The sequence below is a fragment of the Hordeum vulgare genome, chromosome 3H (genome assembly GCF_904849725.1).
Source record: "Hordeum vulgare subsp. vulgare chromosome 3H, MorexV3_pseudomolecules_assembly, whole genome shotgun sequence".
Lineage (NCBI taxonomy): Eukaryota > Viridiplantae > Streptophyta > Magnoliopsida > Poales > Poaceae > Hordeum > Hordeum vulgare.
This window is the reverse complement of record NC_058520.1, coordinates 201,666,208-201,693,049: the sequence shown is the minus strand read 5'-3', so window position 1 is coordinate 201,693,049 and position 26,842 is coordinate 201,666,208.

The window sequence follows — 26,842 nt, the reverse complement described above, 5'->3', positions numbered from 1 at the left end:
CAACAAAAAAAGAAGGGGGGAGGAGGGATCGAACTCTGTATCCCTGGAGCCACAACACTGCAGCACGCCACTCTGCTAGGCACTAAGTTCTCGACAGAATAGGGCATATAAACAGATTAAGCTGTTCTGCTGCGCTACTACTGCTCGGAAATAAAATGCAAAAAGGGAGGTGTGCAACCCCTGGGACTCGAACCCTGAACCTCACGAGAACACACACAGGTACATACCACTGCACTACGTTACAGAAGTCTGACAGAGTAGGGATCTAAAGCAAGGTAAAATAGCATGAGCTCCTCGTGCTCTGCTCGGCACGCAGAGTCGCCGGCGACAGGAAGGACGTCGGGGCTGATCTGCTACTGCTGCTGCCCACGAGGGGGAACCACTACCATTGCGCTACTACGATGGAGAGCCACTGCTCTGCTCCACCACCTACTGAACACCACCCAAGCACACACGTCAAACATCCATGGCCACCTCTCGGGACAGAGGAACACCGACGACCCTAAGCCGAACTACTCGAGGAGAAGGAGCGAGGAAGGAAGGATCCTCACCTCGGGAAGGAAGAGGGGATGCCGATCTTCTTGGAGGAGAAGCCGGAGGGGAAGAAGCCGATCTGAAGCAGGCCCTCCTGCAGGCCGACGTAGAACCGAGGAAGAAGAAGGAGAACACCGGGGCCGAGGCGTTGATGACGAGCTGGCCGTCGGTGAGGTCGCTCCCCAGCCTCACCGAGGATGGGAATGGGGCGCGGGCACCTCTCCCGTGCTCCTGGACATGACGGAGGCGCCGGACACCGACGGAAGCGGGGTAGTACCGGCGAGGTGCTGCTCTCCTCTCTGTGTTCTGATCTGCAGAGACTCACCTTGGGGGAGAAGGAGAAATGGGGAATGGAGTGGCGGCAGCGGATGGGAGAGAGGGGAACCATAGGGAAGAGGGCACGGACGCCCATGCTTATATGGGGGGGGGGGACCTCGACGTTTGTGCCTCACGGCGGCAGCTTTCTCTCTCTCGGCTAAACTGACAGAAAGGAGGCGCGGGACTGCAGACGACATCAGGTAGAAGAAGAGAGTCATGGAACTGGGCTTTTGGCGATAGGAGAGGGGAGAGTTGGGCCGCCAGGAGGGAGAGAGCCCACCTGGTGGCGCAACATAGAAGGAAATAAACCCTGGAGGTTTATTCTATTACAGGAAAACTCAGAGAAGGAAATAAAGCATAACAAAATCTATTGGGGTTAAAAACAAAGCAAAAAATACCCCTGGTCATGGAAAAATATTACCTATTTGAATAAAGTGGAAAAGAAATGTTTGGGGCAAATAAATATTTAAAAAAACAGGAATTGTTTGCACTATTTTGTGAATATTTGCACCACTTGCACACCTATTTAAAACAGCAATTACACATCACAAATTCACCACAAACAAGAGCTAACTCAGGGACATTTTTAAAACAGAAAAGGATCAAGTGAAACTTGATGTTGAGATGAAATAGAGAGGGGGGAGATGGTTTTGAAACCTATGCAACCAGAAAGCACTTCCAACTATCATCTACCTCCACATCATACACACACATCCCACATCACATCAAACAACACATGAATTCACAAAGTCTCAAACCAAGACATGGAATGATATGGAATGCATGCATGCAAGGAAGAATTAAACAAGGTGACATCACATGAAATCATACATGCATTGAGCTCTCATGTTCATGACAAGGTGGACCCACATGGGAAGGATCCAAATATGGAAGGTTACAAACTTGGGGCATTACAACTCGATCCTAGTCTTTTCAATAAGCAAGAGTGAGAGGACCTGGTGAACTGTTTGTATGTCAAATCTATGTTGATGACATGATCTTCGGCTTCACTAACAATCGATATAGTGATGAGTTTAACTTCATGATCCAAGGGTAATATCAGATGTCTATGATGGGAGAACTGAAGTTGTTTCTAGGGCTTCAGATTCGTCAGCAACCAAACGTCATCTTCATATCTCAAGAGAAGTACCTCAATGATTGGCTCAATAAATTTGCTATGCAAAACTGCAAGTGATACAAAATGCCAATGCAAACAAACGACTGTCTCTACACTGACGAAAATGGTAAAGATTTTGATAATAAGGTATATCGCTCCATGATTGGCTCTTTATTGTACCTATGTGTATCTAGGACATATATTACGCTTAGCATTTGCATGTGTGCCCGATTCCAAGCGACACCAAAGGAATTGCATCACCTTGGTGTGAAGCAAATACTTTGATATTTGGCTCACACCCCAACACTAGGATTATGGTATTGAAAGGGCTCGAAGTATGATCCCATTGGCTATTCAGATTCAGATTTTGCTCATGCCAGAATTGATCGCAAGTCTACATTAGGCACATGTCTCTTTATGGGTCGATCTCTTGTATGTTGGTATTCAAAGTAGCAGAAATGTGTCTCACTCTCCACTGCTGAAGTCGAATACATTGTTGCTCGCGCCTGTTGTACACAACTTCTTTGGAAGAAGCAAACTCTCAAGGACAATGAGAGTGCTATCAAGATCACCTTCAGCCCTGTACAACACTCGAAGACATGGCACATTCAGATACGACATTATTTTATTCGTGATCATGTGTTGAAGGGCAACATCGTCATCAAACCTATGAAGCCAAAAGAGCAATTAGCTGATATTTCACGAAGCCTTTGGATGAGAAGAGGTTTTGCAAGTTGCGGTGGAGCTAAATATCTTAGAATCATCAAATGTCCAGTGAATGGACACACATACTAACGCTTATGTACTTTGATGACTTTGATGCACAACACGCAAAGTAATGTATGTCTTCAACACATGAAGGCATACACTCTAAGTGTGAATACATTAACAAAGAATATGACTTCACAGCGCCACGACAATTTTGCTCCATGTCTGGGTCAAACATTCTTATGCAATGGGCAACTCCACCAACCCCTCACGAATATATTGCTTTTCATCATCATATCTTCAAATATCTCTTCATGAAACTGAGTTTTTCTTCGATTTTTTATGATTGTCTTCGAACTTGAACACTTGTCATTTGAATATGTCATATGAGACCCTATTGAGTTATGTCCTCTACAACATCTTGCCTATAGATATATCCTTGAATTTAATATAGGCAAATGTGATCGGACCCTTACACCTCATCTATGCTTATCTTGTAATGTCCAAGACGCGACACTATCTGCATTTGGAGACGAGGCCTTAATATGGATAGAGACAAATCTCAGTGTTTCACAAGTACACAAATCACTACATATACATTTAAAGAGGAGATGAGTATATGAGTTAGCTTACACTCACCACATGTTATCTTACAAGCCATACAACATTTATTCAAATATCTAGAAGACAGGGTCCTACTACGAACAAAATCAAATGTTAAAAGCAATGAAGTCTGTATCACTATCCAAGGAGATGACCAACGCCCTTCTACTCGTCCGGGTAGGTAATGTACATGCATCGGCTCTCCTCATCGAACTCCCACTAGAGCAGTGGAGGATCATCTGTGTCAAGATATGCGGTACCTGAACCTGTGGTGTTGTAGTAATCTATGAGCCACAGGGACTCAGCAATATCATGACCAAGATATCGAGACTAATTAAGTTATTTGGGTAAGGCATGGCTAAGTGGTGTGCTTGAAGCAGCGATGAGCATTGTTTGGTGGCTAACTTATCATTCAAGGTTAATATGAGAATCTATGCAAGTCGTCGCAAATTAATAATGATCAAGAAGTGATGATGAACACCTACTTATGTCAAACATAACCCCGCCGTGTTCTCCTTCTGAACTCCCTCGAAAAGAGACGGCCATGGTTACGCATACAGTTGGCTCATTTTAATTAGGTATACTTCAAGTTTGCTATAACCGGATGCTAAAAAAATTACAAGTTGCCACATAACCACGGGAATGGCTTTCCAGAAGAGTTAACCCTGTAGGGTGCTCCAACTAGTCCATCACAAACTATCACAAGCTGTCCTTGTGAGAAAACCTCAACCTCGAGATAGCCCAAGGTATCGTTGATATCCCACTTCACAATATATATCGAGAAGGCTAAGACAAATCCAGCAAGACCGCCCGACGTGTTGACGAACCCGATAACATCGACGTATCTTGTTCTGAGGACATGATGGATAAGCACAGCGTACATTGTCCTGATAGAAATCTCCCGAGTTGCCCCGGGTTGGCCCCGAACACGGCTGTAGTTTGGACCAACACTCATGAGTAGCAATGGTCCGGGGGTTGATTATTTATCCATGGGGTAGATATTTTCTATGCATTTTTATTATTAAGTTGATTAGCAAATGGAGTTCCAAACTTGGGTCTATCCAGACGAGGTTTACACCTAAACGATTTATCAAGGGGTCCCCATAACAACCCCAAGCATGATAGGAGCGCTCAATATGGAACATAACACTAGTAACCGGAAACTAGGGCGGAAAAAGTGGAACAAAACACCGAGAAAAAGGCCAAGCCTTCAACCTTTTAACAAGTATATATGTGCATGAATTAAATAGCAATAATAATATGATATCCCAAATATCCGTGTTAACACATGGTTCATCATGCACCTGCAACTAGCAACACTATAAGAAGAGATGACCAAGCGCTAACTTAGCCAAACAATGTTTGCTAGGATTTGGAGGAGTTAGAGGCTTATCATGGCATTTGGGAGGCTTGACATTCACGTGGTAGGCAGCGATAATTAACGATAGAAACAAGACAGCTAAGCGTAACAAAATTAGAAACGATATCAAGGTCAACGATCATCTTGCCTTGCACTTCTTCTAGGGAATAGAATTCTTTCTCTCTAGGAACGTTCTCAATAGGATCCTCGTACTCATACTCGGAAATTAGCACTACCCAAAAGAAAATATAACATCCAGTGAACACACAGCCATGTCACGATCCTCAAACAATATGATGCATTAATATGATGTGAATGAAGCATGGCAATGCTACACTAGTCATCTTTCTCATGCAATTATTTAGTTATTACCGTTCTGGAAATAACCACAAGATTAATTATTTGTACATTCATGAACATGGCAAAATTGAATGCATCGCGAGAAAACGATACAAATGTATATAAAGAACATCGCAAACCGAGTTACGGATCACCGGGGACTCTCACGACAAGGTATGAAAGGCAATGATGATAAAACATAATTTGAGAGAAGCTAAGGGAAATTCCTTGGTATCCCAAGTATGCCACTGAATTGGGCACGAAATTCTAGGTGAAATGGACCTGAAGATCTTGCAAAACAAATGAATACAACTCCCACAAGGCATAAAACAATTCTACAAGCAATCTGTCCAAAACAACATACCACATTGCACACACAAAGACTAGTAGCTACAATTGGCTATCTTGCTAAACCAAGGCATGGATGATACGTCTCCAACGTATCTATAATTTTTGATGGTTTCATGCTATTATCTTGTCAAACATTGGATGTTATGCATGCCTTTTATATATTTTCGGGACTAACTTATTAACTCAGTGCCAAGTGCCAGTTCCTGTTTTTTCCATGTTTTTTACCCCTTTCAGAGGAGATTTTGAAACAGAGTCCAAACGGAAGAAAATCCCCGAAAAGATTTTTTCCAGAATGGAAGAAGATCGGGAAGCTTGAGAGCCAAGGCAAGGGAGCCTCAGGGGCCCCATAAGCCCCCACCCCGCGGCCAGGGGGGAGGTCGCGGCCCACAGGTTTGTGGGCCCCCTGGGCGCCCTCCTCCCTAGGGGTTGCGCCTATAAATTCCCTAAAAACCCAAAAAATTCAGGAGATCATCAAAATTACTTTCCTGTCGCCGCAAGCTTCTGTCTCCGCAATATCCCATCTGGGGCAGGTTCTGGTGCCCTGCCGGAGGGGAGATTCGGATACGGACGGCCTCTTAATCAACACCATGACCTCTTCTATGATGCGTGAGTAGTTCACCATAGACCTACGGGTCCATAGCTAGTAACTAGATGGCTTCTTCTCTCTCTTGGAACTTCAATACAAAGTTCTCCATGATCTTCATGGAGATCTATCCGATGTAATCTTCTTTTGCTGTGTGTTTGTCGATGGGAGAAGTGCTTGGTTTTGGGTTCATACCGTGCGGTGACCTCACCCAGTGACAGAAGGGGTAGCGAGGCACACATCATGTTGTTGCCATCAAGGGTAAAAAGATGGGGTTTTCATCATTGGTTTGAGATTATCCCTCTACATCATGTCATCTTGCTTAAAGCGTTACTCTGTTTGTCATGAACTCAATACACTAGATGCATGCTGGAAGCGGTCGATGTGTGGAGTAATAGTAGTAGATGCAGAAAGTATCGGTCTACTTGTCTCGGACGTGATGCCTATATGTATGATCATTGCCTTAGATATCGTCATGACTTTGCGCGGTTCTATCAATTGCTCGACAGTAATTTGTTCACCCACCGTGATATTTGCTGTTTTGAGAGAAGCCTCTAGTGAACACCATGGCCCCAGGGTCTACCCCACACCGTATTTTCAGCCTTACACTTTGTACTTCGTTGCACTTTCCGCCTTCAGATCTCACTTTGCAAACAATCTTGAAGGGATTGACAACCCCTTTGAAGCGTTGGGTGCAAGCTTATTTGTGTTTGCGCAGGTACTCTGGACTTGACGACACCCTCCTTCTGGATCGATACCTTGGTTCTCAAACTGAGGGAAATACTTACTGCTCCTGTGCTGCATCACCGTTTACTCTTCAAGGGAAAAACCAACGGAAGCCCAATCTCAGTCAACGTCTCAATTTCTGGCACTGTTGTTTGAGAAGTAGTAGAAGGATTTCTGGCGCTATCGCCGGGGAGGAAGATCAAGTCAATAACTTATCCAAGTAGGTGTCCCAAACTCATCTCTTGCATTTACTTTGTTTCCTAGTTGCCTCTCGTCTTCCTCTCCCCCACTTCACCAATTTGCCTTTTTCGTCTGCCTTTTTCATTCGCCTTCTCGTTCGTCTTGTTCTCGCCTGCTCTTGGTTTGCTTGTGTGCCATGTGCCTTCAATATTCTTGCATCTTCGCTTGCTAAAAATCTAGTGATATGGATCCTCATCCACTTGCTAATCTCTTTAAGAGATCCAATTATGTTGATCCAATTGCTAGTGAGTTGAGTGCACTTGACTATCTTTATGGAGTTTTGCTTGAGATGCGTGAATCTGAAAATTGTGAGGAAGAAATTTGTGAAGTGATTCACATGGGCTCCTTGGATGAAAAGCATGATTGCAATGGTTTCACTATAAATCCTATTAGTGACAATCATGCTAAAAATATGCAAAACCCGAAGCTTGGGGATGCTAGTTTTGCTTTGTCCACAACTTGTTGCAATGATCATGAGTGGGGCGATGATTTTTCTTATGATCTTGAAAATTTGTTTAATCCTCATGATGAATATGATATTTGCAATATTATTGAAAGTGGGTTTGGAGAAGTCATGACTTTAGTTGATGATAATCCCACTATTTTTGAAGAGCATCAACTTTGCATACATGTGAATCATGATAGGAATATCCTATGTGATAGTTACATTGTTGAATTCGAATATGATCCCACATGTAATTATTATGAGAGAGGAAAATATGGTGGTGGAAACTTTCATATCACTAAATCACCTCTCGTTATGTTGAGATTGCTATTGTCTCTTTCTTCTTCCTTGCATATGGTAACTATTGGTTGTCATGACAATCTGTTTTCCTATAAAATGCCTATGCATAGGAAGTATGTTAGACTTAGATGTGATTTTCACATGCTTTATGATACTCTCGTTGTGCTTCAATTCTTGTCTTCTGTGTGAGCATCATTGAATTATCAATGCCTAGCTAAGGGCGTTAAACAATAGAGCTTGTTGGGAGGCAACCCAATGAATTTATCTTTTTCTTTCTGTTTTGTTGCGTCCACACCATCACAATTCTGTTGTGATTGTGTTTTTTGTGTTTCTTTTTGTGTTTGAGCCAAGCAAAACCTTTATGACTAGTCTTGGTAATGGTTGTTTGATCATGCTGGAAAAAGCAAAAACTTTTTGCTCATGAGATGATTTTTCATTTTTATTCAGAAAGAGCTTTTGAGTTGATTCTTTTAGCTGCTGGTTTATATGCCTTTTGCCCAGGTAGTCATAGTTTTCCAGATTTTTTGAGGTACCATAAGTATAAGAAGTATACAGATTGCTACACACTGGTATGTTTTTGACAGATTCTATTTTTGTTGAGTTGGTTGCTTGTTTTGATGAAACTATGGTTAGTATCGGGGCGGTACTAGCCATGCAAAAGTGAGAATACAGTAGCCCAACATCAATATAGATAGAATTCAAATTTGCTACAGTAGCAAAAGAAGTGGTATTTTTTTCTTGTGCTAATGTTATCACGAGTTTCTGTTTAAGTTTTGTATTGTGAAGTTTTCAAGTTTTGGGTGATGTTCTCATGGACGATGAGATAAGGAGTGGAAAGAGCTCAAGCTTTGGGATGCCCAAGGCATCCCAAGCCAAATTCAAGGACACCAAAAAGCCTAAGCTTGGGGATGTCCCGGGAAGGCATCCCCTCTTTCGTCTTCAATCCATCGGTAACATTACTTGGAGCTATATTTTTATTCACCACATGATATGTGTTTTGCTTGGAGCATCTTGTATCTTAGGAGTCTTTTCCTTTTGTTGTGTCACAATCATCCTTGCTGCACACCTTTTTGAGAGAGATAGACATGCACTCATCGTGATTTTGCTAGAATGCTCATAGTGCTTCACTTATATCTTTTGAGCTAGGTACTTTTGCTCTGTGTGCTTCACTTATATCTTTTAGAGCACGGCGGTGCGTGATTTGGTAGTTGGCTTATGCTATGAAAGTAGTCGCAAAGGTGATAGATACCCAAAGAGGATGCAAATACCTCCATCTTCATGTGCATTGAATAGAAAGAGAAGTTTTGATTCCTCTCAATTAGTTTTGAGACGTGGATTCGGTAATATTAAGAGCTATGTTAGTAGGGTGTTGTGAATCTGGAAATACTTGTGTCGAAGTTAGTGATTCCCATAGCATGCACGTATGGTGAACCGCTATGTTAGGAAGTCGGAGCATAATTGATCTATTGATTGTCATCCTTTGTGTTGAGGTCGGGATCGCGCGATGGTTAACACCTACCAACCCTTCCCCTCGGAGTATGCGTCTAGCACTTTGTTTTGATTACTAAAAAAACTTCCGCAACAAGTATGTGAGTTCTTCATGACTAATGTGAGTCCATGGTATAGATGCACTTTCACCTTCCACCATTTCTAGCCTCTCTAGTGCCGCGCAATTCTCCCCGGTGCACAAACCCACCAAATTCCTTCCTCAAAACAGCCACCATACCTACATACTATGGCATTTTCATAGCCATTCCGAGATATATTGCCATGCAACTCCCAACGTTCCGTCTCATGACTTGTGTCGTCACTCTCATATTGCCATTGCATGGTCGTAAGATAGCTGGAGAGATGTTTCAACGTCATACGCCATGCTAGATCGTTGCATATCCCGGTACACTACCGGAGGCATTTCCTATGGAGTCATCATTGTGATTTTTGAGCTGTGAGTGAATAAAAGTGTGATGATCATCATTATTAGAGCATTGTCCCATGTGAGGAAATAAAATAAAATAAAATAAAGACGCCAAAGAGCCAACAAACAAAAAAAGGAAAAGGAAAAAAAGAGGCCGAAGAGCCCAAATGAAAAAAAAGAGAAAAGGAGAGAAGGGACAATGCTACTATCTTTGTCCACACGTGTGCTTCATGATAGCACCATGTTCTTCATGATTGAGAGCTGCTTGCTTTGTCACTACCATATGCTAGTGGGAATTTTCATTATATAACTTGGCTTGTATATTCCAATGATGGGCTTCCTCAAAATTGCCCTAGGTCTTCGTGAGCAAGCAAGTTGGATGCACACCCACTAGTTTTCCTATGGAGCTTTCACATACTTATAGCTCTAGTGCATCTCTTGTATGGCAATCCCTACTCATTCACATTGATATCTATTAATGGGCATCTCCATAACCCTTTGATATGCCGAGTCAATGTGACCATCTCCTCCTTCTTGTCTCACAACCACCACCACACTCTATTCCACCTATAGTGCTATATCCATGGCTCGCGCTCATGTATTGCGTGATAGTTATAAAAAGTTTGAGAAAGTAAGAGTGCGAAAACAATTACTTGGCCAATTCCGGGGTTGTGCATGATTTACATTAGTTGTGTGAGGATGATGGAGCATAGCCAGACTGTATGATTTTGTAGGGATAACTTTCATTGGCCTTGTTATTTTGAAAGTTCATGATTACTTTGCTAGTTTGCTTGAAGTATTATTGTTTTCATGTCAATAGAAAACTATTGTTTCGAATCTTACAGATTTGAACATTCATGTAACGTGAAAGAAGTTGCAAAGGACAACTATGCTAGGTAGCATTCCACATCAAAAATTCATTCTTTATCACTTCCCTACTCAAGGACGAGCATGAGTTAAGCTTGGGGATGCTTGATACGTCTCTAACGTATCTATAATTTTTGATGGTTTCATGCTATTATCTTGACAAACATTGGATGTTATGCATGTCTTTTATATATTTTTTGGGACTAACTTATTAACTCAGTGCCAAGTGCCAGTTCCTCTTTTTCCAAGTTTTTTACCCCTTTCAGAGGAGATTTTGAAACAGAGTCCAAACGAAAGAAAATCCCCGAAAAGATTTTTTCCGGAACGGAAGAAGATCGGGAAGCTTGATAGCCAAGGCAGGGGAGCCTCAGGGGCCCCACAAGCCCCCACCCCGCGGCCAGGGGGGAGGCCGCGACCCACAGGCTTGTGGGCCCCCTGGGCGCCCTCTGCCCTAGGGGTTGCGCCTATAAATTCCCTTACAATCCCAAAAAAATCAGGAGATCATCAAAATTACTTTTCCGCCGCCGCAAGCTTCTGTCTCCGCAAGATCCCATCTGGGGCACGTTCTGGTGCCCTGTCGGACGGGATATTCGGATACGGAGGGCTTCTTCATCAACACCATAACCTCTCCGATGATGCGTGAATAGTTCACCATAGACCTACGGGTCCATAGCTAGTAACTAGATGACTTCTTCTCTCTCTTGGATCTTCAATACAAAGTTCTCCATGATCTTCATGGAGATCTATCCGATGTAATCTTCTTTTGCGGTATGTTTGTCGAGATCCGATGAATTGTGGATTTATGATCAGGTTATCTATGAATCTTATTTGAGTTTCTTCTGATCTCTCTTATGCATGATTTCATATCCTTGTAATTCTCTACGATTTGTGGGTTTTGTTTGGCCAACTAGATCTATGATTCTTGCAATGGGAGAACTGCTTGGTTTTGGGTTCATACCGTGCGGTGACCTCACCCAGTGACACAAGGGGTAGCGAGGCACGCATCGTGTTGTTGCCATCAAGGGTAAAAATATGGGGTTTTCATCATTGGTTTGAGATTATCCCTCTACATCATGTCATCTTGCTTAAGGCGTTACTCTGTTCGCCATGAAGTCAATACACTAGATGCATGCTGGATAGCGGTCGATGTGTGGAGTAATAGTAGTAGATGTAGAAACTATCCGTCTACTTGTCTCGTACGTGATGCCTATATGTATGATCATTTCCTTAGATATCGTCATGACTTTGCGCGGTTCTATCAATTGCTCGACAGTAATTTGTTCACCCACCGTGATATTTGCTATTTTGAGAGAAGCCTCTAGTGAACACTATGGCCCCCGGGTCTACTCCACACCATATTTTCAGCCCTACACCTTCTTACTTCGTTGCACTTTCCGTCTTGAGATCTCACTTTGCAAACAATCTTGAAGGGATTGACAACCCCTTTGAAGCATTGCTTGCAAGCTTGTTTGTGTTTGCGCAGGTACTATGGACTTGACGAGACCCGCCTACTGGATCAATACCTTGGTTCTCAAACTGAGGGAAATACTTACTGCTCCTGTGTTGCATCACCCTTTCCTCTTCAAGGGAAAAACTAACGCAAGGCCAGTCTCCGTCAACGTGTCAATTTCTGGCACTGTTGTTTGAGAAGTAGCAATGGAGAATAAGTAAACATGATGCACAACAACTCATTCAATTCGCAACATGGATAGTAGCATGGATCAATGGCAATCAAGCTCACTAGATGGCATAAAAGATAACAGTTTATGACTCGGTGAAAATACAAATTTTTCACAAGTAGAGTTAAAATGATGGCATATCGGCAGCAATCAAACAATATGCTACAGGGACTTTCTGTCACATCCCTAGCTACTCCTTTGTTGATTAGCAAGATTGTGCTCATATTTTCATTCTTGCATTGAAAGTGAAAATGGAAATCAAGAGAAAATCCCTAGCAACTCCAGATTCAAAACAATTCGAAGTGGTGACAAATGAATGAACCCAAAATGGCCTTCATAAAAGTCCATCATTTTTGACAAATATTGGAAACCACAATCCAGAGGTGGATTTGTTTTTAAAACTACTTTTGGCATTTTATTTTAAACACAAAAGCCACTGAAATCAACTATATATTTGATTTCAAATATTGCATAGTTTCATAAATGTTGAAAAATTTAGGTGGGGTTGGAAATATTACAACTAACACCCCAACATTATTTTCACTATTTTAGAAATAGTTTGGAGCCAAAAATAAAATGAAACAAATGTCACAAAGAATAAAACAGAAAACAGGAAAGAAAGAAAAGAGAAAACCTTACATGTCGCCCAGGCCCAGCCGAGCTCCTCTCCCTTGTCGTCTTCCTTGCGTCAGTCGGCAGCAGGAGGTGGCAGCCGCTCCCTCCGTCGCGGCCACGCAACTGCGTGCCTGCCTGGACCTTCCCGTCGCGCTCGCATGGAGGGATAAGCCTCCCGCACCCGTTCCCATCCTCTCCCTCTCCCCATTCGCCCCCTGCGCCTCTCTCTCTATGTCCGCCATGGCCGAGGTTTGAGCTCGCCGTCGACAAGCTGCTCTAGCCTCCCTATCCCTCCTCCGAGCCACGTGAAAGAACCGCAGTGACCGTGTGAAGATTCGAAGCAAGCCGTACGACATTGAGAGCCCCCAAGACGTCAGATCTCCGTCGTCTTCTTCCTCGGGCCGCCGTTGATCGCTGTCGTTGTTCTCCCTCCTCAGACCGTCCCCGAGCACGCTTTTGACGCCTCTGCAATCCCCGTGAGCCTAGGGATCTTTTCCCCTCATTTTCCCCTTCGATCCCGTGCTCTAGCACCTGATTTCATCGGAGCCCGACGAGATCCACCGCGGGAGCTCGTCGTCGGTGATGCTCCGGTGAACGGTTGCTCGATCCGAGGCCACCGTTAGCTTCAGTGCATTGCATAGGTGTTGTAGGAGCCTAGCGCCACACATGATAGACCTCGTAGCGTCGACCTCGATGATGCCCGAGCTCCGGCAGCCGCCGAGCTCGTCGCCGGCGTCATCTCCGGCCGTTTCACCCCTTGTAACTTGCAAAAATAGAACCGCGGGCGAGTGGTCGTTCCCCTAGTGCCCTCCTTTGTCCTTTTGGTCACCGGAGGAGCAATCCCGAAGCCCTTCGCCGTCTCTAGAGCCACCGGAGGCTCGTCGCCGGTGGATTTGACCCCATCGCCGGTGGGTTTGACCCCCTGGGTCTATGACAGGTGGGGCCAGCCCGCTGGCTAACTAAGTTTAAACTAATAAAAATAATTAGTTAATTAAATCCCTAAACAGCGATTGATAGGTGGGCTAGCCCCTGTTTAATCTCCCCTAATAATAAAGCGCGGAGCGCTTCTGTTGTCCGTCGCGTCCGTCGTGGCATTTTTCCAAAACACCCCGCACTTTTCCGGTATTCAACCCGCAGTATGTTTCTAAGTAAAAAGCGTTTTGGATTTACATACCCCCCCTCCCTGGCTTATCTATTCCCATCGGAGGGGCCTTCTCGCCGCTTCTCCATCGGCGGGCTCCCCACCGGCACCTTCGGACACCATCATAGGCGGTGGTCCTCCAGATTGTCATGACCTTCCGGCTGGTGTACACGATGTACGCCACCGTCGTGGACCCGAAGAAGGGCAGCCTAGGCACCATCACGCCCATCGCCATCAGCTTCATTGTCGGCGCCAACATCCTGGTCGGCGGCGCCTTCTCTGGCGCTTCCATGAACCCCTCCATCTCCTTCGGCCCCGCCCTCGTTAGCTGGGAGTGGTGATGGAGGAGATCCTCACCGAGGGGGGTCACTGGCGTCGAGGTGGGTCTCTCCCGGCGCATCCTCTTCCCCTCCCCATGGCCTCGCCCCGGCGCATCCTCTCCCCCTCCCCACGGCCTCGCCTCGACGCATCCTCTCACTCTCCCCACGACCTCTCCTTTCCGCTAACCCGTCGGTCTTCCCTAGATCAACTCTGCCTCTAATCGGGTCAACGCGATGGCTGGGGGCGGAGCTGCGACGACGGCTAGAGTTTGCAGGGGATGAATTCGTATGCGCCAGGGGCTTGGCAGGTCAGCGCGAGGCATGGGTTGCCGGTGATGACAAGGAAGGCTGGAGCACGGCTTTTCGGGCGGATCCGCATGGCATCTATGACTTCTGGGCAAAAAGAGATAGGGAGGTGAGGGAGAGAAGGGAGAAATGATGGGCAGTGCGGCGGCCTAGCCACGAACTCACAGGAGCCAGGCGACAGTGGACGGGCGCGGGAGACGGAAGGATCCAGTGCGGCGGCTTGAAGTCCTTGAATATTCAGACTCATCATGTTCTTCTTTTTATCCTGCAGGTGTTGTTCATCTACAGGAAGGAGAAGAGGAAGGCGACAATGCTGTCGGTCGTTCTGGTGAAACCAACCAGGCCAAGGGTGGCGCATCCACTTGGGCAAGTACGAATGAGACCTTGACCACCAGTTCATCCATTCATCTCCCCTCTTTTCCTACCTCCCTTCAAACTGGTCCTCATTCGCCATGTCCTACAGCTGCAAAAATCGCTCCTTTTCCAGGTTATTGAGTCCATCTCAAGCCCAGTGCTTAGAGTGCGATGCACAAGTGCGAAGGACGGGAGGGCCATGGGTGCTCAAGTTCTAAGATTGGAGTGTAGAGGGTAGAGGATGAGGAGGACGTGGGTTCAGGGAGTACTGCTGGTGTTCGATAGAAGGAGGAGATGGAGAGGTCACGATACATGTGATGGCAAGCAATTAATCATGGGTTCCCTGTGCTTCTGCAGCAGTGCCTGGTTCACCTCGCATAAATCTCCTAAATAAAGCGCCTGATTGCACGCGAGCCTTTCTTGCGAGCCTGCACCACTGTGGCCCAAATTTTTTTCATGATGCACACATCCAAAAATTTGTGGGTAAGCTTTCTATACTAGTGCTTAGACACACGATCTCAATGTACAGTACGCCAGATCGACCCTGTCCAGATTTATTAGATTTGGCTCCCAATACGGATGTCATGCAACCATCATCAACTGATATGAAGCTGGCTAGATTAACTCGCATCCGATTGATTCTATACAGATCGACTATGCTTAATTCTCCATATCGTCCAGCAACATCAATTAATTGATATGAAACATGCTAAATCGATTAGGTAGCACATACTCAACGGATTGATGATTCTCTCTATTTTGAAATACCATTGATCTACATCATAGCTTCCCAAGCCACGTTCATAGGCACTGCGTGTGTTAATTACTTATTGCAGCGTCTGTTTTCATTGGAGCAGAAGAGTGTTTATTTAATATTTTCTCGTGTTTTCATCAGTGAAACTGATTGGTCACAACTTGTGTACGTCACATTCAAGGACTCACAAGGAGCAGACACTACTGTGCCTCTCTCAGTACGTTCGAGCTCCAAAAACTTTTTACTTGGTGATATTTCATCGCACTGCTCTCTGGGAATTTGGCTTATAATCATGGATTGCTAATTTACAGGGGGCAACGATTGTTGATCTTCATGTCATCATAACTCTAGTTGAGAACTATCAGTTTCCTCTTGAAACCTGCAAACAATTACTGGTAAGAATGTTTTAACTGCATGACCATTATTTTAAGTTGTGTTGAACTGGAAAAAACTTACTTTCAGGCCTGGGATTTTTTTAATCTATGAAACTGAAAAGGAACTAGATGAATATTACAACTATTTTAAATGAAGAATATGGTGCATTTGTTTAATAGCGCTTAACTTGGGGTAGAAATAGTTTTTCCCCCTACTGTTACTATTTAATGGCTTTCTATAGACGTGGTTTCCTCTCTAGAGTAGCACTTTTTTAAGCTTAGCAATTCAAAGGTCAAATATTGTTGTATTAAACTTCCAGTAATATTGTTTCAGTTTCTAAAAAAAAAATTATGTAAGCATTACATTATATTTTAAAACTTTAAAAGAAACTTCTTCCGTCTATATTTTAAAACTTTAAAAGAAACTTCTTCCATCCAAAAATAGATGTCTTACATTTAACATTATAATTGACATTTATTAAAATTAATGCGCATAATGGCAAAACAATTAGGTTTTGCACTTTTTTCTAGCCCGGGGCAACGCACGGGCATTTAACTTAAAGTTTAACTGGAATTTGACGAGAGTCACTAACCGGTGGGTCCCACTGGTCAGGTTTAACTTTCAACGGACAGTTGGACCTGCTGATGCAGTAATACTAATTCTGATTTAATATAATTCCAGAAAATGCTAAAACTTTGGAAATTCATAGAAAATTGATTATAACTTCAAATTTTACAAATAATATATGCAAATTGATCAGAAAAATTCAACGAACATAATGGTGCTACTTTCATGCATGAAAAAACAAATTTCTGAAACAGCATCAGGTCAAATCAATTAAATGAATTTGATAAATATATTACTGTAATTAATATTTGAATTTGAATTCAAATCAGCATCATCCTAAAAATTTTGATAGCCACATTAACTCATGCTACAATTTATTTCATGCCATGATCATGCATCATATTGTTGCCTATGAATTTTATTGATTGTCGCTATTGTTTCAGTAGGCTGTGCCCTGCCGGATACGTCCTAATATCCGTCTGACGAATTTAATCCCTGTGCTAAGCAACAAGGCAAGCACCCTTTTGATCATCCCCATGTAATCCCATGTTCTTGCTCCTGCTCCCACTTATTGCATTAGGACAAAATATTTCAAATGATTTACTTCGGTAGCTGAACCTATTCCTTTGCATGACCTGTCATTGTCACAGTAAATAACCAAACCATGCAACCTAGCATATCTGGTAGTTTCTTGAGCCATGTTGTTCTATTTCCTGCTATGCTTGCTATGCCTAAAGTTGTGTCAGGTCTTTTTCATCTGGGTGATGAACAGGAATGGATGAATGTGTTCTAGTGACTAAGAAAATTGTGGAACCTAATGTGGTAAAGGTACCGCTGAAAGGCTATGTAGGAGTACATGGCGGGTTGTTTCATTGGAACCGTCCTTAGGAACTGAGTTCCGTGTATGTAATCCAAGACTAGATACTACAACACATTGGGATATTTAATTGACCCTCTGGGTTTCTTAATCGCCTAATACTCGGTCCAGGAGTTGCAAGTAGTTTCTGGTGTTTATAGTCATGTTGGAGGCCGTGCATAGTGCTGACCTTAGAGGTGGGCTATGATGCGGTAGGTAGTGGCATGGTGTACCAAGTGGCACCCGGATGGTGGGCTTGGGAACCATGCGCACATCGTTTGGGGTCGTGGCGGAAACCTCAGCCGGACCTCCTTGCGGGTTACCCTCAAATAGGTGATAGACCTGGACTAGGTATTAGTGTGGTTAACGGTCGTGGCCGACTCCCTCGCTGGGCTTCCGCCTGAGTGTTTCCGAGGTGCATGACATGCACATGGTGATAAGTGGCGAGAGCGTGTGTGAAGAAGTACACCCCTGCAGGGTTATGACCTATTCGAATAGCCGCGTCCGCGGATATGGACTACTTGGATACATATGTTGTTCATAGATAAATGTAATGGATACTTATAAAAGTATCAAGCTAAGGTGTTCATGATAGTGTATTGTTGTGGTGGTAGTGGACTCGTGTACGACTTATCAAAGTTGTTAAAACTATTTAAAATTGTAGTTTAGTCTAGCCAAGAGTCAAAGCTAGCTTGTTGCAAGAAACACCACACCCCCTTTATTATTACCTGAGCATGAGTAGATAGATCTGTTCTAAAGTCTTGTTGAGTACTCTTGTACTCATGTTTGCTTAATAAATGTTGCAGAGGATACCCACGAGCCAACAGGTGGGTTCTTTATAGACATCGATGATGACGAGTAGCTGGTATCCCAGCTACGATCTGGCCCCTTTCAGAAGGGATCTGTAGATAGTCAGGCTTTATGTCTTTTCCTTTCAATTGTCTGTACTCAGACAACTTTTATGCTTCCAATGGTTTGTATAACTCTGCTTGTAAGACTTGAGTGTCGGGTCATGTGACCCCTGCCTGTATGAACATATTATGCAAGACTCTTCTGAGTCTTCTAAATAAATGTCGTGATGTTGTATGGTTATGTTGTGATGCCATTGTTGTATCTATGCATATCTAGTATGTCATGCATACGTGTGATGCATTGTGATATGTATGGGATTCGACACCTAGTCGTATGCCCTTAGTAGTTCTCTATACAGAGAAATGCCCCCTTTGTGTTTCCACTGAGCCTTGGTAGTCTGCTACTTCTCTGGACAGATTCGTTGACCGGCATGTATCGTTCTTAGTTGTTGTGTCTGTCCCTACGGGGAAATGTCACGCGATGTAATGGAGTCCTTGTAGCTTGCTACGACTCGTCTACATTCGCTGATGACCGACACTTGCTTTGCTGGGTTACGTATGCCTGTCTCTGTCCACTTGAGCCACTTGAGTTTATGACTAGTTATGTCGACCCTGGTTCTTTGACAATGGAATGCTAGCGACACAAATGCATACGTGAGTCAAAAGGCGCAAACGGTCCCGGCTAAGGTAAGGTGGGAGCCGTGGGGTTAACCGTGCATGAGACCGCAAAGGGATGCGTTGTGTTACAGGCTGGATTCCTATGGCTTAGGATCGGGGTCCCGACAGCGTTGGTATCAGGGCCTGACTGATCGTAGGATTACCAAGCCAAACTGGTCGAAGTTCAGTCTAGAATTGCTTTAGTTATATATAAGGGAATTTTTTGTGGAACGTAACGTAAGTTTCTTGCTTCTCTTCTCAAGTCATTCTATTCTGGTCATCCTCCTCTTTTCTACAGGGATTAAGAACTAGGTTACTTATCTATCTCTCAGGATCGCTTGTCACTAGTCGGTAGATTGTAGGAAAACGGTTCGAGAGTTGATCCGAGTTTCTTTTGTTCCAAGGAAAAGAAAATAAGTTTTGATGACCAAGGAATTGAACTTGATAGTTGAGTGGTTATGCTATCCTATCATTTGTGGGTTGTCTCAAAATTGTTTTTGAGCATTTACAACCGTTATGCTGCCCAATTTTGTCTCCTGAGCTCTAATGCCTCTTGCATTGCTCTCTATTTCAGATGCCTGGACGTCCTTCTCATCAGGTGGTTCGTCTGACTAGGTACATTAATGTGCCGGGTCACATGGCCATGCTGGTCAGCATGATGTCAGTAGCCGGTTACCGCTGGTACCCAGAGTATACAGTGGAGGAGCAGTACCAGGATTTCAACTAGAGTCAGTACCTGTGCACTGTTAGGGTATTCCCAGATTACCTTGGAGCCGAGGAGCTGATCCATTGGTCTTATGGATTGGGGGTTACTGTTGACATGGCGGTACAAGATGCTGCCTATTCAATGTTGACCATCATGAGAGCCAGACATGCACTGATGCAGAATTCAGAATTCTTCTATGTTCGTGCTTCTCAGCCAGGAGAAGAAGGATACCTCAGTGGGGTCTACTTTGATTCCTCTATGGAGGATCCGCTGCTGCAGTCCACCACTGAGATGTTAGAGAATAGAGACAGATATGCTCGTGCCCTTCGTATGGAGCTCTATGCTACTCGTGCCCGTTTGTGGATAGCCTTGACACAGCTGGCAGCTGTAGTTCAAACAGGGTACGGAGATATGGAGATGTTGAATCCAGTTAGGACTCATCTTCCATCTCATGTTGACTCGCCTACTATAGGAGGTGTCACCCCTCTTTGGGGACCTCTACTACCACCAGTCAGGGGACCAAGGCCACACCCGTGCCCTTGCGGTTCCTAGGGATCTCAGGCTCGAGTATTTCCTGATCCACAGGTTGAGCTCCCAGGCCATGGAGCCAATCTTTATGAGATGTTTTATGCGGATGCTTGAACCCATGAGTGGAAGAGTAGTATGGTAGTTGTTGTACTTCCATAGTCCTGTGTGTCTTGTGGAGTATGCTTATGTCATGAGATGAGTTCCGGAGGCATAGATAAATTATGTATAGAAAGATTGGATAGCCTCTAATGAGTAGTATCATCTTTTCAGTAGTTTTCTCTTTGGTTTGAGGTTGTACTGAACTATGTAACGGTGTGTATGAACCATGGTGTATATATAGCAGCTGCTTGTTACCATGTTGTTCGGATGTTCATTTCCGCATTCCATGTGTTCAGTGCATTCTTAATCCATAGTTAGTATTGACGTTGATATTAGTCTAAGCTGTGATTTTGTTTGCCAGGATGGTGTTTACCAGGCTGAACCGTGCCCCTACCCATGAGCAGGGAGAAGGTAGTCAGGCAGCTCAGGAGGAACTGCCTCACCCGCCATCTCTGGTGGAAGTTATGCTTGAGGAGGAAAGAAACAAGAGAGAGACCAACCGTCTTCTAGAACGTATTGAGCAAAACACGACTCGTCAGCCGTGAAATGACGCAGTGTCCCTCAATGACTTCGTGAAGCTGAATCCCCCGAAGTTCCATCACTTCATCGATCCTCTCGACGTTGATGACTGGTTGTGTAGTATATCGCGCAAGATACGCTCTGCAAATGTTTCTGAGGCTCACAAGGTGACCTTTGCTGCGTACTTTCTGGAAGGTCCCACCAATCTATGGTGGGAGAACTTCGAAGCTATGCGTCCTGCTGGACCAGCAGCCACATGGGCAGATTTCAGTGCAGCGTTTCGTCTGCACCACATTCTAGAGGGTCTGATGGACAGTAAGAGAGAGGAATTTTGTGCATTCACCCAGGGAAAGTTGACCGTGGATTCTTATAGCCGCGAGTTCGGTAATCTCGCTCGCTACGCAACTGAAGAGTTGTCAACTAATGCCAAGAAGCAAGAAAGATTCCGTAAGGGTCTGAGCCCCGAACTTCGTCGTGACCTGCGCCTTCATGAATGTACAAGTTTTCAAGCTCTTGTCAACAAGGCGATCAGTGCCGAGACTGGTCATACCAACTATGAAGCCACGAAGAAGCACTCTCGCGATTCAGGCTCCTCATCTGGTTTCGCGTTTCCAAAACGCAAGATGTGGGTCCCAAATAGCTCTGTGCCGCCAAGATATACCCCGAGGCCATCCTATGTGTCGCCTCAGGCGAACCAGACCAACCCTCCAGCAAAGATCTACGGTGGTCCAGCTAGCAATGCTGCACCACGTACAAATCAGGTGATCTGTTACAAGTGTGGAGAACCAGGGCACTATTCACAAGAGTGTCCTCAAAACGTAGCTGCCAAGCAACCTGGGAAGTCAGTTGGGCAAGGCACGTCGGGCAAAGCATATTATGTGAAGCCAAGTCCTGCGCATGGTTGCGTGAATTGTGTTTCAGCAGAAGAAGCTGCACAGGATCCCGACGTCATTTTGGGTACGCTCCTTTTCAACCATCACCTAGCATCTGTTCTTTTTGACACTGGGTCATCTCATTCCTTCATTTCCGAAAGTTATGCACAGTTGCATAACATGTCCTTTTGTGATATGCCAATCCCATTAGTTGTCCAAACCCCTGGTAGTAAATGGCAAACTTCTAGGATAATTATGATAATGAAATCCTAGTAGACATGCTAGTTTTTCTAGCATCATTGATAGCCCTGAAATCCTCTGATATCAATATCATCTTGGGTATGGACTCGATGTCACCTCATTATGCCAAGATTGATACCCATTCTAGAAATGTTCAGCTTACCCATTCCTCGGGTGAGATATTTAATGTCTCCACTCGAGTTGCCAAATGCCAACTCTATTCCCTCAATGCTAGTCCTCTCCCAGAACTTGAAGACATTCCGGTAGTCCGTGAATTCCCGGATGTTTTTCCAGAAGAACTGCCACGAATTCCACCTGTCAAGGATGTAGAGTATGTGATAGATCTTGTTCCAGGAACTGTCCCAATAGCCAGAAGACCCTATGAGATGGCACCCTTAGAGCTAGCCGAACTTAAGAAACAACTAGATGAGGCCTTGAATAAAGGTTTCATTCGACCTAGCTCTTCTCCTTGGGCTTGTCCCATCCTCTTTGTTAAGAAGAAGGATGGAACGGATCGGATGGTTGTGAATTATCGACCAGTTAACCTGGTCACCATAAAGAACAAGTATCCGCTCCCCGGGATCAATGATCTGTATGATCAGCTTGTTGAATCCTCAGTCTTCTCCAAAATGGATTTGAGGTTGGGTTACCATCAAATCAAGATCAAGAACGGGGACATTCCAAAAACGGCCTTTGTCACTCGTTATGGCCAATACGAGTAAACCGTCATGTCCTTCGGTTTAACCAATGCCCCAGCTACCTTCTCTTGCTTGATGAATTCAATCTTCATGGAGTATTTGGATAAATTCTTCGTGGTTTACCTCGATGATATTCTCATATACTCGAAGAGTGAACAAGAACATGCCGAGCATCTAAGGCTGGTATTGATGAAACTTCGAGAGCATTGCCTTTATGCCAACTTTTCAAAATGTGAATTTTGGTTACCAGAAGTGACCTATCTAGGCCACGTAATCTCTGGTAAGGGGATTGATGTCAATCCCGAGAGAGTTCAAGCTGTCCATGACTGGACTGAACCTGAACTGGTTAAGCAAGTTAGGAGTTTTCTTGGACTAGCGAGCTATTGTCGCCGCTTTGTCAAGAACTTCTCCAAGGTTGCAAAGTCTCTAACTTAACTCCTCAAGAAAGATAAAAAGTTCGAGTGGACACCACAGTGTGAGCATAGTTTTCAGGAACTGAAAAGACGCCTGACTTCCGCACATGTGTTGCTACCACCAGATTTCTCTAAGGACTTTCTTATCTATTACGACGCCTCACGACAAGGATTAGGTTGCATTGTCATGCAGGATCGTCATGTGATTGCATACGCATCTCGACAGTTGCGTCCACATGAGGATAATTATCCCACACATGATCTTGAGCTTGCAGTTGTAGTCCATGCACTAAAAAGCTAGCCACATTACCTTCTTGGTAATCGTTGCGAAATATTCACTGATCACCAAAGTCTGAAATATATCTTCACCCAGCCGGATTTGAATCTCATGCAAAGACGGTGGGTCAAGTTGATCTCAGATTACGACTTAGGGATAACGTACACCCCGAGGAAGGCCAATGTTATGGCTGATGCCCTAAGTCGTAAGTCTTATTTTAACAATCTAATGCTACAACGAGGTCAACCACGTCTCTATGAGGAATTTAGGAAGTTAAACCTTCACATTGTTCCTCAAGGATTCCTTTCTACCTTGGTGGCGAAACCTACTCTTGGGGATCAAATCATAGTTGTGCATTCATATGATAAGGATATATCCCGGATCAAGGAGAATATTACTAGCGGAAACGCTAGGGATTTCTCTATTAATGAGCAAGGTATCGTGTTCTTTCAGAACCGTTTAGTTATTCCTAAGAGCAAACGTCTGCGGCAATTCATCCTTAAGGAGGCTCATGATTCTCCTCTCACCATTCATCCTGGTATTACTAAGATGTATCAGGACCTACGCCAGAGGATTTGGTGGACTAGGATGAACAGAGAAATTGATGAGTTCGTTGCTAATTGCGATGTTTGTCGTCGAGTTAAGGCAGAACATCAAAGGCCTGCTGGCACCCTTCAACCTTTAGCTATTCCTGAATGGAAATGGGATAAAGTGACTATGGATTTCATAACTGGATTTCCCAAGAACAAGAAAGGAAATAATGCTATCTTTGTGGTCATTGACCGTCTTTCCAAAGTAGCTCATTTTCTTCCAATTCGTGAGAGTATAACAGCTAGCCATCTAGCAGAGTTATATATCTCTCGAATAGTGTCTCTTCATGGTGTTTCTCTGGAGACTAACTCGGATCATGGAAGTATTTTTACCTCTCGCTTCTGGGAAAGTTTTCAAAATGCCATGGGGACTCACCTATCTTTTAGCACTACTTTCCATCCCCAATCAAGTGGTCAAGTAGAAAGAGTGAATCAAATCCTAGAGGATATGCTCCGAGCTTGTGTTATATCGTTCGACATGAATTGGGAGAGGTGCCTTCCATTCGCCAAATTTGCTTATAACAATAGTTATCAATCAAGCTTGGGCAAAGCTCCTTTTGAAGTTCTCTACGGACGAAGATGTCGAACACCTCTTAATTGGTCAGAAACCGGAGAGAGGCAACTCTTTGGTCCGGATATGATCCACGAAGCAGAAGAGCAAGTTCGCATTATTCGTGAAAAGTTGAAAACAGCCCAGTCTCGTCAAAAGAGCCAATATGATAATCATCATAAGGATGTGACCTTTGAAGTTGACGAGAAGGCTTACCTTCGGGTTACACCTTTGAAGGATACCCATCGCTTCGGTATCAAAGGCAAATTGGCTCCTTGTTAAATTGGTCCTTTTCGCATTCTTGCCAAATGAGGAGAAGTTGCCTACCAGTTGGAACTTCCTCCGCATCTTTCCAAGGTTCATGACGTTTTCCACGTCTCGCAACTCAGGCGTTGCTTTTTGGATCCTATCCGTGAAGTGGACCACGAAACGCTTGATCTCCAAGATAACCTTTCATACCGAGAATACTCTATTCGTATTCTTGATCAAGCTGAGCATACCACTCAACATCGAAACCTCAAGTTTCTTCAAGATCAATGGTCAAATCATTCTGAAAAAGAGGCAACATGGGAAACAGAGGACCGTCTTCGACTTGAGTATCCCGCGCTATTCCCAACGACTTCCAAATATCGGGACGAGATTCTTTTGAGTGGGGGTGAGTTGTCACATCCCTAGCTACCCCTTTGTTGATTAGCAAGATTGTGCTCATATTTTCATTCTTGCATTAAAAGTGAAAATGGAAATCAAGAGAAAATCCCTAGCAACTCCATATTCAAAACAATTCAAAGCGGTGACAAATCAATGAATCCAAAATGGACATCATAAAAGTCCATCATTTTTATAATATTGGAAACCCCAATCCACGGGTGGATTTATTTTTAAACTACTTTTGGCATTTTATTTTAAACACAAAAGCCACTGAAATCAACTATATATTTGATTTCAAATATTTCATAGTTTCATAAAATGTTGAAAACTTTATGTGGGGTTGGAAATATTACACCTAACACCCCAACATTATTTTCACTATTTTAGAAATAGTTTCGAGCCAAAAATAAAATGAAACAAATGTCAGAAAGAATAAAACAGAAAACAAAAAAGAAAGAAAAGAGAAAAGCTTACATGTCACCCACGCCCAGCCCAGCTCCTCTCCCCTGTCATCTTCCTCGCGCCAGTCGGGAGCAGGAGTTGGCCGCCGCTCCCTCCGGCGCGGCCACGCACCTGCGTGCCTGCCTGGACCTCCCCGTCGCGCTGGCATGGAGGGATAAGCCTCCCACACCCGTTCCCATCCTCTCCCTCTCCCCATTCGCCCCCTGCGCCTGTCTCTCTCTTTGTCCGCCATGGCCGAGGATTGAGCTCACCGTCGACAAGCTGCTCCAGCCTCCCTCTCCCTCCTCCGAGCCGCGTGAAAGAACTGCAGTGACCCTCTGAAGCTTCCAAGCAAGACGTACGACGCTGAGAGCCCCAAGATGTCATATCGCCATCGTCTTCTTCCTCGGGCCGCTGTTGATCGCCGTCGTCGTTCTCCCTCCTCAGACCATCCCCGAGCACGCTTTCGACGCCTCTGCAATCCCCGTGAGCCCAGGGATCTTTTCCCCTCGTTTTCCCCTTCGATCCCGTGCTCTAGCGCCTGATTTCACCGGAACCCGACGAGATCCGCCGCGGGAGCTCGTCGCCGGTGATGCTCCGGTGAACGGTTGGTCGATCCGAGGCCACCGTTAGCTTTAGTGCGTTGCGTAGGTGCTATAGGAGCCTAGCCCCGCATGTGATATACCCCGTAGCATCGATCTCGATGATGCCCCGCAGCCGCCGAGCTCGTCGCCGGCGTCATCTCCGGCAGTTTCACCCCCTGTAACTTGCAAAAATTGAACCACGAGCGAGTGACCGTTCCCCTGGTGCCCTCCATCGTCCTTTTGGTCGCCGAAGGAGCAATCCCGAAGCCCTCTGCCATCCCTGGAGCCACCGGAGGCTCGCCGCCGGTGGGTTTGACCCCATCGCCGGTGGGTTTGACCCCCTCGGTCTATGACAAGTGGGGCCAGCCCCCTGGCTAACTAAGTTTAAACTAATAAAAATAATCAGTTAATTAAATCCCTAAACAGCCACTGACAGGTGGGCCAGCCCCTGTTTAATAACTAATTAACTTAAAGTTTAACTAGAATTTGACTAGAGTCACTGACGAGTAGGTCCCACCGGTCAGGTTTGACTTTCAACGGCCAGTTGGACCTGCTGATCTCATGCTGATGCAGTAATACTAATTCTGATTTAATATAATTCCAGAAAATGCTAAAACTTTGGAAATTCATAGAAAATTGATTATAACTCCAAATTTGACAAATAATATATGCAAATTGATCAGAAAAATTCAATGAACACAATGGTGCTACTTTCATGCGTGGAAAACAAAGTTATGAAACAACATCATGTCAAATCAATTAAATGAATTTGATAAATATATTACTGTAATTAATA